Below are 17,536 nucleotides of genomic sequence, written 5' to 3'. Positions count from 1 at the left end.
GGCCTGGGAAACAGGAGACAATGAGAGCTGTTAACGGTGGGCGTGTTTTGGGCAAACCGCTCCTCTCTCTCCTAGGCTAGGACTTGACTCTGAGCAGTACCTCTTTCTCTTCCTTCTCTCTTCTTTTCTTTCACCCGCATTTCCCCTCTTAGAAGGCAGGCTTGGGACTCGGAGCCCAGCAAATGGAGGGGTGGGTCCTGTCCTTACTTAAATTTTTGATATGGGTTCATCATGGAATTTTTGCGTCAACTTTGATTTTAAAAAGTATTGCATTAAATATTATTTATCTTGATTAGTGAGCTCTTTGGTGCCACCTTAAATTTTCCACCTGCGGTGAATGCTTCCCTTGCCTCACCTTAATCCCCTGCCCTGCCCTGCCCTGAGCTCTTTCCTGAGAAACTAAAGGACTTGCCCCAAAGTCTTGATGGTCCCTGATAATTACTGGATCTGAGTAATGAGTATATGGGGCATCATACCATCTACGAATGTTTGTATTTTTCCAATAAAAAAATACAACTTTACAAATACAATACACATACATGTATCTTCATATATAATAGAGAAAAGTTTGTTATATTGCTTGATATATATTATATGTAAATATAAGTATTAATAATAACATTTTTTCCTTATATTAAAATTCCACATTTACATCGTAAAAATTTGGAAAACAGTTGTCCAAGAACAATGAAAAAGATGAATGTTACTCTTAAATTCCACATTCAGAGGGTTACTGATAACATTTTTATGTAGCTGTCTCATCTTTTGCTTCTGCGTGCGTGTGTGTGTGTGTGTGTGTGTGTGTGTGTGTGCGTGCGTGTCCGTCCATGAGACACATCAACCAGAGGCAGAGGAGGACATCAGTTGGAAAAGCCTATTAGCAGGGCGATTTACGACTTCAAAATTGGAGATCACTATTTTATAACATATGCAACTGACACCTTTCATTCTTGCTTTTACTGTATGATGTCATTAATCACTCATAAAAGGCTTACAAATAAGTGTTTGCGTCTAGTTCTGATCCCAAAAGGAATCCATGTTAATTTCAGAAAAATCCTATGTTGGTATGTGAATGTGTGCTACCAAATCATCACTACACTAGACATGCTATGTTGCATTATATACTTTTACGTAACAAGAAATCACAAATATTTTTCCGTGTCAGTGATATGCCATCATCTCTAACGGCTACCTGGCATTCCATCAGGTGAATACAGATTAGCGTGTCCGTTTGAGATTGCAGGCTGTGTCTTCTTGACTGCCTGGGTCCATTCCCTGCTGTAGTTCTTACCAGCTGTGGATCGGGGACAAGTTATTGGAATGACTCATGTCTCTGCCTCCTCACCCGTAAAGGTAGAAAGTTATAGTGCATACCTCGTGGGTTGTTAAGGAGAGTACGTGAACCAATGTCCATTAAGCCCTTGGAACAATGCTTAGCATACTGTAGGTAACCCATAAAGGTTTAAAAATCAATTGGTTATCTAATCCTCTCTGACGAGATGTTTATGTTGTATCCCACTCTGTTATTTATTTATTTATTTATTTATTTATTTATTTATTTATTTATTTATTTATTTATAACAGTCCCAAGGTCACCTTATTAATCTTAGAAACACTATTTTCAAAGACAAAACCTTCAATAAGCAATACATAAATATATTACTTGTATAATTTGAACTTAAAATATACAAAGCAGTTATGTGTTTTGTTTAGGGATGTACTCACATCCCTGGAACCCAGTCTTTTTTATTTTTATATATTTTTTATTTTAGAAAGAGAGAGGAAGTGTGAGTGGGGGAGAGGGGCAAAGGGAGGGAGAGAGAGAGAGACAGAGGGAGAGAGGGAGGAGAGGGAGAGAGAATCCTAAGCACACTTCATGCTTAGCGTGGAGCCTAACTTGGGGCTCAATCCCAGGACCCTGGGAACATGACCTGAGCCAGAATTGAGAGTCAGACGTTCAACTAGCCGAGTCACCCAGACCCCCCCCCCCACCCCGCCTGTTTTTTAAAGTAGTGCTGTGAGCATCGTCTTTTTCTTAGGTGAAATTCTTGGAAGTGGAAATACTGGACCGAAGAGCACAGATGTTTGTAAAGCTCATGATATACAATACAGAAGTGCTCTCTAGAAAGGTTGTGTGAACTTCTGTTCCTGACATCAGCTGAAATATTTTCAGTACCCTTTTTGCCAAGTTAGATAGTAGTATTATTGTCATTATTATCTTACATTTCTTTCACTAGATATTTGTCTTTTCCCTTTCCTAGTCCCTGGTACACACGCCTATTTTAGTATGATCCCCCTGAATGTCATGCAAATGGCATTTTTTTCATTCATTACTGAACGAGTGTTTAGACGAAGTGAGTATTGTTTAAAGTGGTAGTGTCTTTTGTTTAAGTAACTCAGGTAAGAGTGAATGTTCTTTCCCTCCTGTCCTGCTCACTGCAATAGCCATGAACACGTTGTTTGGTATTCTTCTGGACCCTTTAAATAATCATTTAAAAATAATACGATGGCTGATATGTTCTTGCTGTAAAAATGCAAACAATATTCAAATGTATCTATGAGTTCTTATTTCTGGAGGACATCTTAGTATTCTCATTAGTATTCTCTGAATGCAGAATGCTTTTTATGTTTACCACTAGGACATGGATATGTCCACACGGGTATATGCTGATCTGTTCAATTTTTCAAAATGTCTGCAAAGCACTCTCTGTCCTGCTTATCTGACTCTAGTCAAAATTGATTAGCTATTCCCTGTTGATGGACGATTGTCTCCAATTTGTTAATACTGTAATTTGGTATATTCAACACCTTTTTACCTATATTTTTGCTTATTTGTATGTGGATAAATAGCTCAATGTCCAGTTGGTGGGGTGATTTGTTTAAAAATACTAATGCAGTCAGTAAACAAAGCCAGATAAAGTTAAGATTTGAGACAATACAGTTGTAATCTCTCTTCTTCCCCCAGTGGTTGGCTGAGGTATTCCAGCATAAATAATAAATGTGCTTAATTAAAAATGAAAATTAACCAAGCAAAAGAAGCCCGGCTTCAGTTTTAAATTCGTATTTACAAACATTGGTTGTGTCTTGGTTTTTTTTTTTTTCCTGCCTTCACTGTGAACTTTAATTTTTAACTGTAACCCAAACCACCTTTAAAACAAATCATTTATGCCAAAGGTTTGCGATGCCATAATTGCCTGGTTATTTGGATGATGGATGTGTCATATCTGAAAACAAACTAGTTATCTTGCAAAATTTATTTCAACATGCATTATCCGAACCACCAAAGATGGGAACACTGCATGGATAAATATGATAAAAACCATGATGGATTTAGAAGCCTGATGCTCAGGTTTGGTATTTCGTCATTTTTATTATATTGTTGGGTCAAAAACGTAGAAGGCCAGCAAAGGAAATGTTAATGTGCCTTTTGGAGTTGTTGTTGTTTTCCTTCCTTGACTGGGAAGCAGGTGATTCTAGCCTAGAAGTGCTCAAATGCTTTACAAGTAATAGGAACCAAGTGGGAAAAGCATGTTTTATATTTTCATGCTGACATCCTCATAGAAAAAAAAAAAAATTAAAGATTCAGAACACTTGGATGTGATTCCGTACCTAAACACTTCCTGGTGTTTTTCAGAATTCCCTAGAGACCCACAAATGCTTCTGTGCTAGAGGTACCATTGTTGCCTCACACTTGGGACAGTTTACCAAACTAACGAGCTCAAGAGTGATGCTCTTTCGGGTTCAGCTCCACCAGGGAGGGATGGAGAGAAAACAAAGCCAAAATTCAGACAGGAGCGTAATCCTAAGGGCCAACGTGACAAAAAATTTATTAACTCATACGCACCAAATCTTACCCAGAGTAATACTCTCGGTGGAGATTTGACTCTACAAATCTTATGCCATTTCCTCAAGTCAAAGCCTTTATGGATGAAGCAGTGGTTTTTACCCTGGGTGATGTTTATGGGTCGCGACTTAAAAAAAAAAAAAAAAAAAAAAGTACTGTGTGGCTTTCTCCAGGAACAGAATATTTGCAAATAGCTGGGGAAGAGGTAGAATATGTTTTTCTCTTGTTAGGCGCCTAATGCTTCGTTTCTAAATTAACAGAAGGGGGAGGAGGTTCTAAAATTCATTTAGAGAGACTTTTCCTTTCCTTTGGGATTTGGGTGACGGGTAAGACTAGGGGGAAATGGTGAGTTTCTGTGTCAACTTGTATTGGGACGTGAGCTACTCCTGGGATGCCTGGGGGGTTCAGTCGGTTGACTGTCTGACTTAGCTCAGGTCATGATCTCACGGCTGGTGGGTTCAAGCCCCAGGTTGGGCTCTGTGCTGATGGTGTGGAAAGACTGGAGCCTGCTTTGGATTCTGTGTCTCCCTCTCGCTCTGCCCCTCCCTCGCTCAGACTCTGTCTCTCTCTCTCAAAAAGAAACATTAAAAACATTTAAAAAAAAGTTCAAAAAAGATCATGAGATAATACATAATGAGAAAAGAAAATGGAGCTTATATACATGTGTATTTCTTTTTTTTTTTTTTTTAATATTTTTATTATTTTTGAGACAGAGAGAGACAGGGCATGAGCAGGGGAGGGGCAGAGAGAGAGGCACACAGAATCCGAAGCAGGCTCCAGACTCTGAGCTGTCAGCACAGAGCCCGATGCGGGGCTCGAACTCACAAACCATGAGATCATGACCTGGGCTGAAGTCGGACACTTAACCAACTGAGCCACCCAGGCGCCCCTAGGAATGTGTATTTCTTAAAAGCTTTGTTACCTATGCTTTTCTAGGTGAAATCAGACACGTGTTGGACGCACTTGTATTGATGGTAGCATCAATCTGTGATCTGAACTGGTAAGGCCATCTTACCCGCTTGCCTCACGCAATGCTGAATCATTTTCAAATTCAACGGGTGTTGGAATGGACTCTTCACATATTATCGATCAAACCTGAAAACATTTTCTCACAGGTGACTTACTCCAGTTTGGTTTTACTATTCCCAACCAAATTTGAATTTTTGAGTTGTAAAACGGTTACGTTAGCGTTACAAATTTGGGTTCTTTTTTCTTTGTTTTCATTTTGTCTCTTCTCCCCGCCCTCTCTCTCCCCACCCCTGTCCTTTGTCAGCAACTTCACAGAAGCAAGAGGCCTTCTGTATTAATTATATTATCTGCTTCTTTTTGAAACTTTTCTTTGGGGCACATTTTCCACATATAATTAGAATGAGGCATGAAGCGATTTTAATTAGTCCTATACTGTTTTCTTGTTTTACGGTAGGAAAACCAAAGCAGCACAAACAAATGAAATCTGCTGATATTTCTTACCCTTTAGATCTGTGCCCAAGAGAAGACATTTTTCCTGGAATGGCATTAAAAAAGAAAGAAAGAAAGAAAGAAAGAAAGAAAGAAAGAAAGAAAGAAAGAAAGTCAAGTATAATGTATTCTTGTGTTCTTGGTTACATTTTTTTTTTAAACCTTAAGACATTATTATTTACATTGATATTTGAAGTCTTTCCTCTTGAGGAACTACCTATTACTTTTTTCATAACGGCCTAGGCTTCAACAGTAATATTTTGTGAATGATGATGGCAAAATTTATGTTCTTGGAACTTCAGACTGTGATTTATTCTATTTTGAACCTGAACAGGAACGATTCTTTCCCAACGGAATGGCCATGTCTCACATTTACCCTAGCCACACCATCAACGAATTTTGCCTTAAAAAACCATGGTTGCCTGATCATGTTTTTATCATCAGTAATTTCATCTGAGTCACGAAGCCCACGGATTTCCTCACGCTCCGCATACACTTATTTATTTACCTTTTTGCTTGATACTTTGGGGAAGCAGAATTTGGATTTAGGATAAACTTAAAGCCTAGGTGTGCAATGAAGTGTGTGTGTGTGTGTGTGTATATATATAGCATATATATGTATATATATATATATATAGCATATATACGTATATATATATAGCATATATACGTATATATATGCTATATATATATATATATATACGTATATATGCTATAATGCTGGAAACGCAGTGCGAAAAAGGCCTTCAGGGAAGCAAACGCTCACGTGAAATGTGTAGAGCAGGGCTTCTTGCTAAAAAGGGAGAAAAATAGGAGCATTACCACTATTTTACATTCCCGTGACCTTTTATGTCATAGCCCACATTTGTCTCCCTTTTTCACCCCTCAGCTGTCCCCTTCCCCCTGCTCTCACTGTATCCTGTTTTCTTTTTTTAAATGATCTTCCCTCCCTGAGCACGGTCAGAGTATTCTCACTTCCCACTACGGAGGCCACGGAGGTCCCTTCCCGGAACTACTTATTCCCGCGCCGCCAACGCTGGGCACGTGACCTAAGGCCGGCCAATCAGACTCTCTCTCCCAGGACTTTGCACGGTGGGCGTGACTCAGAGATGGTCCAAGGACAGCGGTCCGTCAGAGGTGTGCTGCGTTAGGTCCTGCCCCGTTCCTGATTTTTGTTCACGTCTGATTTTGCAGCCTTCCCATAAATTCTGGAGGCTTCTGAATATCCTTCTGGTGAATTTCCTTTCTGCCTTTGCTAGCCAAACGAGAGTGGCCGAACACTTTCTGCTTTTGCCACCAGAGAACCATAAGATGCTACGGCATGCGTCTCTCGTCGCCCAGGTTGGAGTGGTGAGCGGGGATCACCATCCCCTTTTTAAATATTGGGAACCGTGGGTTCAGAGAGGTTGAATGACTTCGTGGCCCAAATCTCACAGCGAATAAATGACAGAGCCGTGATCCGTTCTCACAGCTTTTACCTATGCTTTGGAGGCACACCTTCAAAGGTAATTTCGATTTCCTTTAGTGGCAAAAAGCTTGACTTCAGTAGCCAACGGCCTCATGTTTGCATCTCGGCCAATGGCCTGAACGTTGAGCTTCATGAATGGGGAGATAGTAGTATCTATGAATCGGGGTAATAATACCTATGAACGGGGACAGTAATGCCTACTCCAAAGGACTGTTGTGAGGACCATGTAAGGTGATGATCTCGGAAAGCATGTAGTGTAGGGCTTGGCATGCAGTTACGTGCTCAATAAGCGTAATTCCAAATGAGTAATCACAACATTAAAATTCAAGCTCTCTAGATAACTGTATGGGCAAGTCTAATAGAAATGAAGTTCCTTAGTAATGGAATGGCTGGTAAGACGAAGAACCCTCAGAACAACAGCCCACGCTGGGTTTAACCAGGATGTATGATCAGGTGGCTGGGCCTTTCCTATACTGGGTGCCCGCTTCCCCTGACCCCTTTGGAGCCACAGGGGGTACTCACGTCCCCTCCTTACTGGGGGGGGGGGGGAGACCAAGGGCGAATTGGCACAGCTGTTCCCCCTGAAGATTTTTTGCAAGACTTTGTTGAGTCAGGACCTTGAGCGATCAGATTTATTGCATGTAAAGAATATGAGGCAACGGGATGGGATGGACGGAGCTGAGGTCTTGGAATTTGAATCCCGAATCCTCCCCTTTCTGGCTCTGTGACTTTAGACCAGCGGCTTAAACTTCTGAGTGACAATTTTCTCTAGTGCCTGGGTTTGTGGGTGTCCAGCTTCCCCTTCAATACTTTTGTGAGTCTCTGGGAGACTTTGATCCAGATACCATCTGCTGGAAGAGGAGTAAGGAGAAGTCTTGGAAAATGAAGTCTACTCAAAAGGTTCTTTCAAATGGGAGGAGGTGATCTTCAAGCTAGAAGAGATTGTGATACCTTAATGGATGAGTCTTTACTTTTTCCCTACTGCGGGCTCCAGACTTGGGCTGTCCAGGGGAACCATCTGTGATGATGTCCATGGCCTGTGTCTGCACTGTCCAAGATGGTACCCACTAGCTACGCGGGCTATGGGGTGCTTGACATGTGAATTAGTGTGACCCAGAAAGTGAATTTGTAATTTTACTTGAATTCAGTTAAGTACAATGAAATCGATATAGTCACATGTGGCTCATGGCTATTGTGTTGGAAAACTAAGTTCTAGAGGAAAAAAAAAGGCAGTTACAGAAAATAAGGACGCTCTCCTTACTTGGAGTGCTAGAGTTTCAATCAGTGATCCTGAAATGTTTGGCTGTGACTTTATTTTTGAGCTTCTGGTGGAAGGGTGTACATTCAGACATGGACCATGAGCCTGGACAGAAATGGTGAACGGAGAAGGATGGAAGGCAGTCCCCAGAAGCAAGAAACGGAGGGCCATGGGAAATGATCATTAGGGTCTGCTATGGACTGAAGGTTTGTGTCCTTCTACAGTTGACATGTTGAAACCCTCATCCTCAATGTGATGCTACTTGGAGATGGTGGCTTTGGGAGGTCATTAGGTCATGATGGTGGCTTTGGGAGCTCTCAGGATGGGATTAGCACCCTTCTAAGAAAAGACAGGAGAGACCTTGCTTCTCTTCTCTCTCTTAGCCATGTGAGGACACGCAGAGAAGGTAGGAAGCCAGGAAGCGGGTTCTTACCAGACACCGGGTCTCCTGGCACCTTGACCTTGGATTTCACATCCTCCACAATGGTGAGAGATAAATGTTTCTGGTTTAAGCCCCCCAGCCTATGGTAATTTGTGAGGGGAGCCCAGATGGACTAAGACAGAATTCCTTCCTGGGTTATTAATTTTTTTATTTTTTATTGTTATTTAGTTTTTTGAGGGGTTTGATGTTTATTCTTTTATTTTTATTTTTTTAAATATAATTTATTGTCAAGTTGGCTAACCTACAGTGTATACAGTATGCTCTTGGTTTTGGTATTAATTTTTTTAAAGAGCCAAACCTCTTTGCAGAGAGGAAGTTGATCTTCGAGAGCAGGTCAGGGAAACACCCAGGAGAACCCAACATTTAGCCAGAAGAGAGGGAAGCCTACTGTTTTAAACCAAGAGTGGCTGGATTTAAGTCAGAAAGGACTGAAATGCCATAGTTAGCTAGTTTTAAGTTTTATTTCTGCAAGCCTTCCTCATCTGCCTGCCGGATTGACTCAGGGGTTGGAGAGTAGGACCCAAATCCATTGCAGAAAATAAGGGTACATTTCCCCTGCACATTCGAACATAACGTGCTAAATATATTTTTTTACCTTGTTTACGATAATTGCGTATTTATTTGTTTCATTATTCAATTAATGTCTATCTTGCCCTCTTGACTGTAAGCCCCCCTCACCCCCCCAAGGGCAGGGGTCGTGTTTGCTTTCCTCACCTGTTGGATGAAGCGCAATTCTCTGCCTGTTCAGTGGCCCACACCCCGCAGCGCACAGCAAGTTAATATTTCTGTCCCCATGTAGTAAGAGCCTTCTAAATACAGTAGCCACAATGTGTTTCCAGTCCCTGCCGCCTAACAGAGACTGTTGGATCCATTTGTCTGCTGTCCCGACTAATAGGAATTCTTACCTTTAATAAGTTCAGCGGAATGAGCAGGACAGTTGGTTAGATCTCTAGCCAATTAAATCATGGAGTTTACCTAAAAATGAGAAAAACATATGATTTCTAATATGGTCTGTATAGCTCGGTTTCTCCAAACTTCTACAAGACTTTGCCATGGATATGCAACCTGTGAACTATTTTTTAATTATTTTCGCTAAATGAACTCATTTAAGTAAAGTGTTTTAGTAAAGTATTTTAGTAAAAATACCCAAAGTCCCTAGCATCCCCTTTGATTTGAATGTCTATAAAAGTACAGATTTGCTGTGTTAAAGTTCCCTGAATACACAGTAAAGTAAATGTATCCCTAGTGGAGTGTGGAATCAGCCTTTATGTCCCTTGAGTATGTAGCAGAGTTTGGGGACACCCCAGCTGCTTCAGTATTGAAGTGATGTTTTATAGATTGCCCCTGTTTGTGGCTCGTGGGTGGTCAGGGGCTCTGTACTCAGAACTCTGTGGCCCCCTCCATAGAGGAAAGATGGTAGCCGGCTCGGGGGGCCAACTGGTCCCACTTGGCTCAAGGCTTTTCACCGCAAGTCCCAACTCCTGGGAACCCCCTCAGTTCTTGGCAAACCAAAATGATTGGTCACCATCCAGCTGACATACTGATGACTTCAAGCCACCATCTTTTAGTGTATTTTTATTTTTTTATTTTTCAATTTTTTACTTATTTATTTTTTAAAGTTTATTTTTGAGAGAGACAGAGAGTGCAAGAGAGAGAGAGGGGCAGAGAGAGAGAGGTGAAGGGAGGGAGGGAGAGAGACAGAGAGAGAGAGAGAGAGAGAGAGAGAGAGAGAGAGAGAATGAATCTGGAGCTGTCAACAAAGACCCAGGAACCCAGGAACCATGAGATCATGAGCTGAGCTGAAATCAAGAGTCAGATGCTTAACTGACTGAGTCACCCAGATGCCTCTTAATTTTTATTTTTAAGAGAGAAAGTGTGAGCAGGAGAGGGGCAGAGAGAGAGAGAGAGGGGACAGAGGATCCACAGCGGGCTCTGTGCTGAGAGCAGTGAGCCTGATGCAGGGCTTGAACTCACGAACAGAGAGATCATGGTCTGAGCCGAAGGCGGACACTCCACTGACTGAGCCACCCTGGCACCCCTAGCGGAGGGCACTGCGATGGAAACACCTGAGGGCCCAGGGCGGGCACCAACCAGGTTTACAATAGCCCCGGGCAACACGCTGACCCTTCTTGAGTTTTGTTTTCTCCAATCACGTGAGAAGCTGGGGCTCAGTGAAGGCTTCCTAAACTGTGACTTTGGACCACTTAGCACTATGGGAGGTGACTCTGGTGCCACGCTAGTTTCAAATGACGCTGAATCACAGTCAGATTCCTGACTCTTGTCCCGTCCTTCTGGAAACACGGACAAGAATGGCTCCATTGGGTGCTACTTTCTCCCGAACACCTGCAACCTTTCCTTTTCAAACAACACTGAGCAGGCTTCAGCCTCAGCACAAACCCCCGTTTCTAGAATGTAATCACACTGTTTTCTTTGAATTGTATTTATTTGTGTCATTACATGTGATCTTGAGCTTCCTTTCAACAACAGTCAAGCTCGTCAAAGACAAACATTAAGTAAAAGACAGATGGGATGTTAATGTGGTAAGAGTGAAGGGGAGACGTTGCGTAAGATGACCCCTGAACTCTCTTCTGCTTCCAGAGTTCATTGTTTCTGTGTTTCTTTGAGAACCTTGTTGTTTTCATGAAATTCCTCTTGTCGACCTTTCTGGATTCTTAAACTGCTCGGTGTGTTGGGGTGTTACAGTCTTTCCCTTTTTCCTGGACTGGTGTGTGCCAAATCGGGAGGAGACATGATCAACGGTTGTAGAAAGGTCGCCTGTCCGGGCCACTTTTCTGAAACGGGCTGTGGCAGGTTTCCTCAGCTCCTTTCTGTTCTGCCTTGAGAGGGATTTTAACTCGGTGTTTATCCCTGTCTGTGTCAGACCACAGGGAGGCGTTAGCAGATTTGGTGCTGAGGCCAAAGAAGTTTTTAAAAGGGACAGAGGTGTCCCCACCTCGTCCTCATTTGAAGTCGTGTTTGCATTCAAAGATTCCGAGACAAAGAAGGGCGTTTTGATAAGAAAAAGTGATGGTGGTCTCAAGCCTTGATGTGCTGTGGGAAGGAAAAGCGATTTTCAAGACTAACCGACTGCGTTTAACTTAATAGTTGAAAAGAAGAAATATAAAAGAATGCAGTGGCTTTAACCAAGAATGCTGTGACTCGAAGCAATATCATCTAAGCAGGGTCTATTTTATGCATAGCAACTCTGAGATGCAGCATGTTCTGGAAATAGGTCAAACTGAGTATTTTGTATAAACACTGTCTCCCACTAGAGGGCGCTCTTTAGTTGTCTACTTAACACTGTCTTCCTTTTTTGCAAAAATAATAAAAAAATGACTATAGGGCTATGAATTCTGATACAATTCTTGTTGAGCATGTTATGAAATTTTCTCCCAGACATTGTTTTATTTTCAGCTTATATGTGTGAAATTCCACTTTGAGAGGTATAACATGATTCCGAGTCTTTCAATATGTATAAAATCCCCACGGTATTATGGTACAATAGAAGCAAAAGACATAAGTTTAAATTATTGTAATCCCATAGGTCTTTTGACTATTGTTTCTCTATATATGTTACTGCACAAAGGAAATTTATTGTTAATATTAATACCTTCTGCTTAGATCTTTCGTGAAAAGACAAAGGGAGGCAGTGTGGCCTAGGTGGGGGATTCTGCTGGCTTTTCCAGAGTGGTTTTTGTTATCTGAAACAATTTCCAGGACATTCTTTTAATTTGCGTTTTTAGGATTTCAATCCGTTAAGATTGTATTGTCTTAGATCCATGAAAATCACGGCCTACTTTTCTCTGATTCCATTCTTCCAGATTCTTTACCTTTCTTGTTAGATTTGAGCTTCTCATACCATACTGTATGAAAGGCTGGTGTTCTGGAAATGAATGTATGCCACCCTTAAAAATAAAGGACGACTTGCCCCTCTGTTTTCAGAAAAGAAAAAATAAGTCAATCAATAGGAGTTTCTCGATTTATTTCACTGCATTACGTTTTCCTTAAACTGCTGCAGTTTAAGGCTACAGTTTAATAAGATATTGACATACAGCAGACATGCAAAATTTCGTTATTTAAAGTTTCATAAATTGATTTCCATGGTGTTCCACAAAAGACTTCATCTAAACACGTTTGTGAATTCTAATGTGACCCTGATGCTTTTTAAAAAAGTTTATAATTTCACATATAGCTTAGGAACATACTCTTTGATAAAAATTCAAACAATAAACATTTCATTTTACTTATAGCATAGCAGTAAACATTATAGTCCCTCTTTATCCCTTCCAGAAATTCCTCTTCCTTCTCCAGAGGTAATCCCTGTTCACATGTAAACGTGTATCCTTCAGACACTTCCTGTGTATGTGTGAAGTTTAAAAAGAAACTGCTAGTGGGGCATCTGGATGGCTCAGTCCATTGAGCGTCTGACTCTTGGTTTCTGCTGAAGTCATGACCCCAGCGTCATGGGATCGAGCCCCGAGTCGGGCTCTGCACTGAACGTGGCACCTGCTTAAGATTCTCTCTCTCCCTCTGCCCTTCCCTCGCTCATGCTCTTTCTCAAATAAAAAATAAACAAATAAGAAAATAAAAAGAAACTGTTGGTTTTTATTACTTTCATCTAATGGAATCATACCCTATGTGCTGATACATTGCCTTTTCTAGTTTGCAGTTGGTTTGGCGATCTTTCTCTCTCAACACCTTTAGATCTGTCTAGCTCATTCTTTGCAACCACTGGATAATATTCCATGGTCTATATGGATGTCTTTTCACTTATTTACCCAGAGAATGAGGTTGTACGCAATTTTTAAAGCATTTCAGACAACCTTGCAGAAGACATCTCTGCTTACATACCCTTGGTGCCCGTGTGCGTGGGCCTGTAGAATGGGTCTCTAGGGAGTCTGCGGCTCACACGGGAAGTTTGCATTTTTTGTTGTCAGCATTTCTACTGTCAGAATGGTATTCTCCCACTTCTCATCCCCAGGAATCGCCTAATAAAACTCTGATCTGGAAAAGGGTCACAGAAGTTTCTGCGAGGATCCCCTGAAGCTCGTGAGAATGTGGCCTCCAGGTGTGGATTTCATGAAAAATGTCAGCCTCCAGTTCCTCGAGGATGTGCCAACTCCACACCGATTTAATTTCTTAGAGATAAGTGGCATTTGAGATCATTCTTCTGATAAGGTAAACTTCCCTTGATTAAAGAAAAAGGGAGGGTTCAACTCTGTGAACATTGGTTGAGTACCTAATCTGTGTAAGCGACTGTACCAGTCATGGCTTGAAATAAAGTAAGTTAAATAGAGTCTGTGCCCACAAGGATGGATGGCAATAGCAGGGCAGGAAAAGCAAGACACTAATGAAATCTAATCCCACGTGAGACAAGCGAGGGACAGTGGAGCCAGCCATTTTGTGTTGTGGGGGGAGGGGAAGACAGAGAGAGAGAGAGAGAGAGAGCGCGCGCGAGCATCCGGCTTGGAAGAGAAGCAAAGGCTCCTGAAGGATGTGGCGTCCCTGATGGGTCTTGAGAGATGGGAGATCTTCCACCAGTGATGATGAAGGGAGCGAAGGGTAGGTGGGGTGGACAGAAGAGGGTGAACTATTATTTAAAAATGAAATGCATACAGACTGACTCAGTCAGTAGAGCACGTGACTCTTGACCTCAAGGTTGTGAGTTCAAGCCCCAAGTTTGGTGTAGACATTGCTTAAACACAAAACCTTAAAAAAAAAAAAAAAGAAATGCATACATATAGGAGAAAAACTTAAAAACACAGACCACTTAAAAAAAATCCCATTAATTTGGCCTCCCAAAGGCAACCAGTGCTATAAGTTTGACATATTTCTTTTGGGTATTTTTTTTTCCAATGCATATTTTGTAACGGAGGGTCCACTTGGTCCCTCTCGGGGAGTTTTTAGTATGCTTGGCTCAACTGATAAGAGCGGATGTAAAAGCCCCTCCCTGCCACCCTTGAGAGCTATCTGGGAGGGGCCCGACTGCCTGTTAAAAGGAGCTCTAGTTGCTAACACTATAAAATTACACCCTCCTTCCCCAAGCTCCCTTCTTGGGACACACGACCGGCTGGTCACCATTTCCAGGAGGCACCTTCCAGCGTAGCAAAGGCAAAGTCAAACAAGCTGAAGGTACCGATCAAAACATGTTCACATCCTTCTATACTTGTCAAGACATCAATCAACACCATTAGGCGATTTTTCTCCATGGGGCTCTATCACTGCAGCACAGGAAAAGTAGCAAGGGGATGGTTGGAGGAGTTTCAGGTTAAGGAAGATGTTTCTATTCGTTTACTAAGCAGACTTTTTTTTTTTTTTTTAAGCCCCAGAAAGAGATCATGTCTGTTTTAAGATGTTTGTCTTCCATCCTGGAGAAAGTCATTCTTCTTAGAAGAATGGGCCAAGTGTCTCCTTCTAAATCTAGCAAGAAAGAAGCAGAAGGCAAGTTGAGGTTTTTCTTATCAAAGACAGTTCGAAACTTCCGATTCTGCGATGTGTCTTAAGCGTAATTTTTAATGGGGTGTGGCCCGGACCAGCAGGGTTTTGACAGGCAGAAGAGAGAGCGCGTTCCAGAAAGAGGCATCAGGGTATGTGAAAATGGGATAACAGGTGTACTGGGGAATGAGGAGGGACTCAGTTGCCGGATTCAGATGGAACAGGTGAACGTTTCTGAAGATCCGAAGGTACCTTTGGAACCCACATGGAATCCACTCTGGTGAGTAAAGTGGGACCTCCATCCAGCTGCAGGGGCTTAAGGACAGTGTCCAGAGAGCACACAGCGACGCAGGTGGTATAAGCTTCAGGGTCAGCAGGGGGACCCGGTTGGTCGCCCAGGACCATTCTGCAGCCCTCCCATGGGCATTCTTTCTGGCCGAGCTGCCTCTGAGTCTGGTTCTCTGTCCCTTGTGAAGATTCTCTGACCACAAAATCTCCTTTATCAAATTCTTTTTTCTACCCAGAATAGCCCGAGATAGTTTCTGTCGCAAGGCCAAGTCCTCACTGTAGGACGAGTACATTTGAGGAAAGGTGGGAGGAGAGGCGGGGTGGGGTGTTTGTGATGTCATCTGACATGGGACACGCGTCAATCAGAGCACTGGCTGTGATAATACAGTCTAATTTCTCAGACAATTCGTAAAAGAATATATTAAGCATCTGAAGAATGATGTAGCTTCAGTAATAACAAAATTGCAAATAAAATCAGCGTGATGGAAGAGAGTGAAAAGGAAATGCTCCGTGCTGATACAGATGTGAGGGCGTGGACGTTTGTGGTTCCGTGACATAGACTTTCTAGAATAAAATCTGCGTGTGTGTGTATAAAAATCACTATATATAAAAATTATATATAAATATATATTATATATAAATTATGTAAATAAACATAATATATATAAATTACTATATATAAAATATAAATTATATAAATAAATAATATATAAATTACTATATATAAATTGTATATAAATTATATAAAGAAATATATGTTATATATAAATTACTATACAAACTATATGTATAAATATATAATATATAAAAATTACTATATATAAATTATATAAATATATAAAAATTACTATATAGAAATTATATAAATAAATATATAATATATAAAAATTATATATAAAATTATGTATAAATTATATAAATAAATAAATATATATAAATTACTATAAATATAGTAATCATATATGTAGTATATCTATATAGTAATTTTATGGATCCATGTGCCGTGCTCTAACAGTTTCACATCTAGGAATTTACCTGGGGAGATAATCGGATAGGCAGAAAGTCAGACAGATGGAGACGAAAACATCAGCTTTGTTGCTGATGAAACCTTCTTGGAAGATGGAGCTTAGAAGCGCATCTCCCTGGACCCAGCGCCCCCCCAGGGAAAAGTTACACTTCTCAGAGACCGCTGCCTCCGACACTGCGTGGTTCTGGGGCAGAGAACAGAGGGGGCAAATTGCAAGCAGCCTGTTGGCACGTTCCTCACTCATCTGAGCAACGTGGACCCATAGCTTCCGCCCGTGCATCAGTGAACTCCCTCCCCTGTGGGGGTGGGAGCCCGAGTGTTACTGTGATAGTGGTTCCTCCACAGGGAAACACGGCAAGGGGACCCTAAGTGTTCCCTGCCCCTAACACTATCACGCGATTCCCTTTTTGTCTTAAAAATGTGTGTCGGCTTGCGGAAATAGATGTAAAAACAAGCTCGAGATAGAGGCGTGAGAAGTAGTTTTTCCCTGTAGGTCGAGACTATGAGAGAGATGTTCGGTTTTTCTTTATTGTGTGACTTTCAAAAACGAACAAGAAGTGTTTTCCGTGAGACACAAACCGGAAATATGTTTCTATGAGGAAATGAGGTTTCTGTTCCTAGTGTGTGTAATTCATACTTTATGTAAATGACATTTAATCACGCAGCAAGTGTCTTTCCTCTTTAGCTTAAACACTGACGATCAATAGACACGGTTTCTGTGATGGAGTAATTACTGAGATTCCTCACGCGTTCCCTGTGTCCTTTCGACGTTCCGATGTGAACCGAGTGCCTCTCTGCTCTCCCTTAGATCCCCTTTCCCAACCCGGTTTATTAAAACCCATTTCTCATGTTTTCATTGTACCTTGAGTGAGAAGTCATTCTCGGCACGTTAACTTACTGGCAGATGCATGAGTTGCAGGTAGGTATCAGGACTGAAAAATAAAGCCGTTTACAAATAATTATCCTTTGGGGGGGACCTGAAGGCAGTAAATCTGAAATCTGGTGAACCTGAATCCTGGATTTTGCTGGAGTATGGGCTATTTCAGAGGCACTTCAGCTCCATTAAAATAAAAACCAGAAAAAAAAGAAAAGAAAAGAAGGCAAGTGTTGCCTTAAGAAGATTACTGGTCTCTTTCACTTACCTTTCCGTTTTTCCCCTGTTGAATCACTTTGCGTTTAGGACTAAAACCAAACCGATTTAAACCCATACCTGAACCATCAGCGAGCTTCAGGACATAAGGACAAGGAGGGCCGTATCTTTCGTTTTCAGAATTTCAGCATCCAGACCTGCTCCTTCTACCTCAGTGCCAGCTGTC

At 41.5% G+C, this 17,536-nt stretch overlaps 1 long non-coding RNA gene across 2 annotated transcripts; it reads right to left on the bottom strand.

The window, feature by feature from the left end:
* Nucleotides 1–596: 596 nt before the first annotated feature.
* LOC113595743 (uncharacterized) lies at nt 597–16,555 on the bottom strand. Of its 2 annotated transcripts, XR_008289043.1 has the most exons (4): nt 16,229–16,555; nt 12,301–12,402; nt 9,376–9,445; nt 597–1,294 (listed from the first exon to the last, which is right to left on the bottom strand). It is a non-coding gene; the product is annotated as an uncharacterized LOC113595743 (long non-coding RNA). The 2 variants fall into 2 exon arrangements; XR_003416337.2 differs by lacking the exon at nt 12,301–12,402 and having other exon boundaries at nt 599–1,294.
* Between the last annotated feature and the right edge of the window lie 981 nt (nt 16,556–17,536).

The sequence above is a fragment of the Acinonyx jubatus genome, chromosome A3 (genome assembly GCF_027475565.1).
Source record: "Acinonyx jubatus isolate Ajub_Pintada_27869175 chromosome A3, VMU_Ajub_asm_v1.0, whole genome shotgun sequence".
Lineage (NCBI taxonomy): Eukaryota > Metazoa > Chordata > Mammalia > Carnivora > Felidae > Acinonyx > Acinonyx jubatus.
The sequence above is the reverse complement of the archived record's forward strand: the minus strand, read 5'-3'. Positions and strand labels throughout refer to the sequence as shown.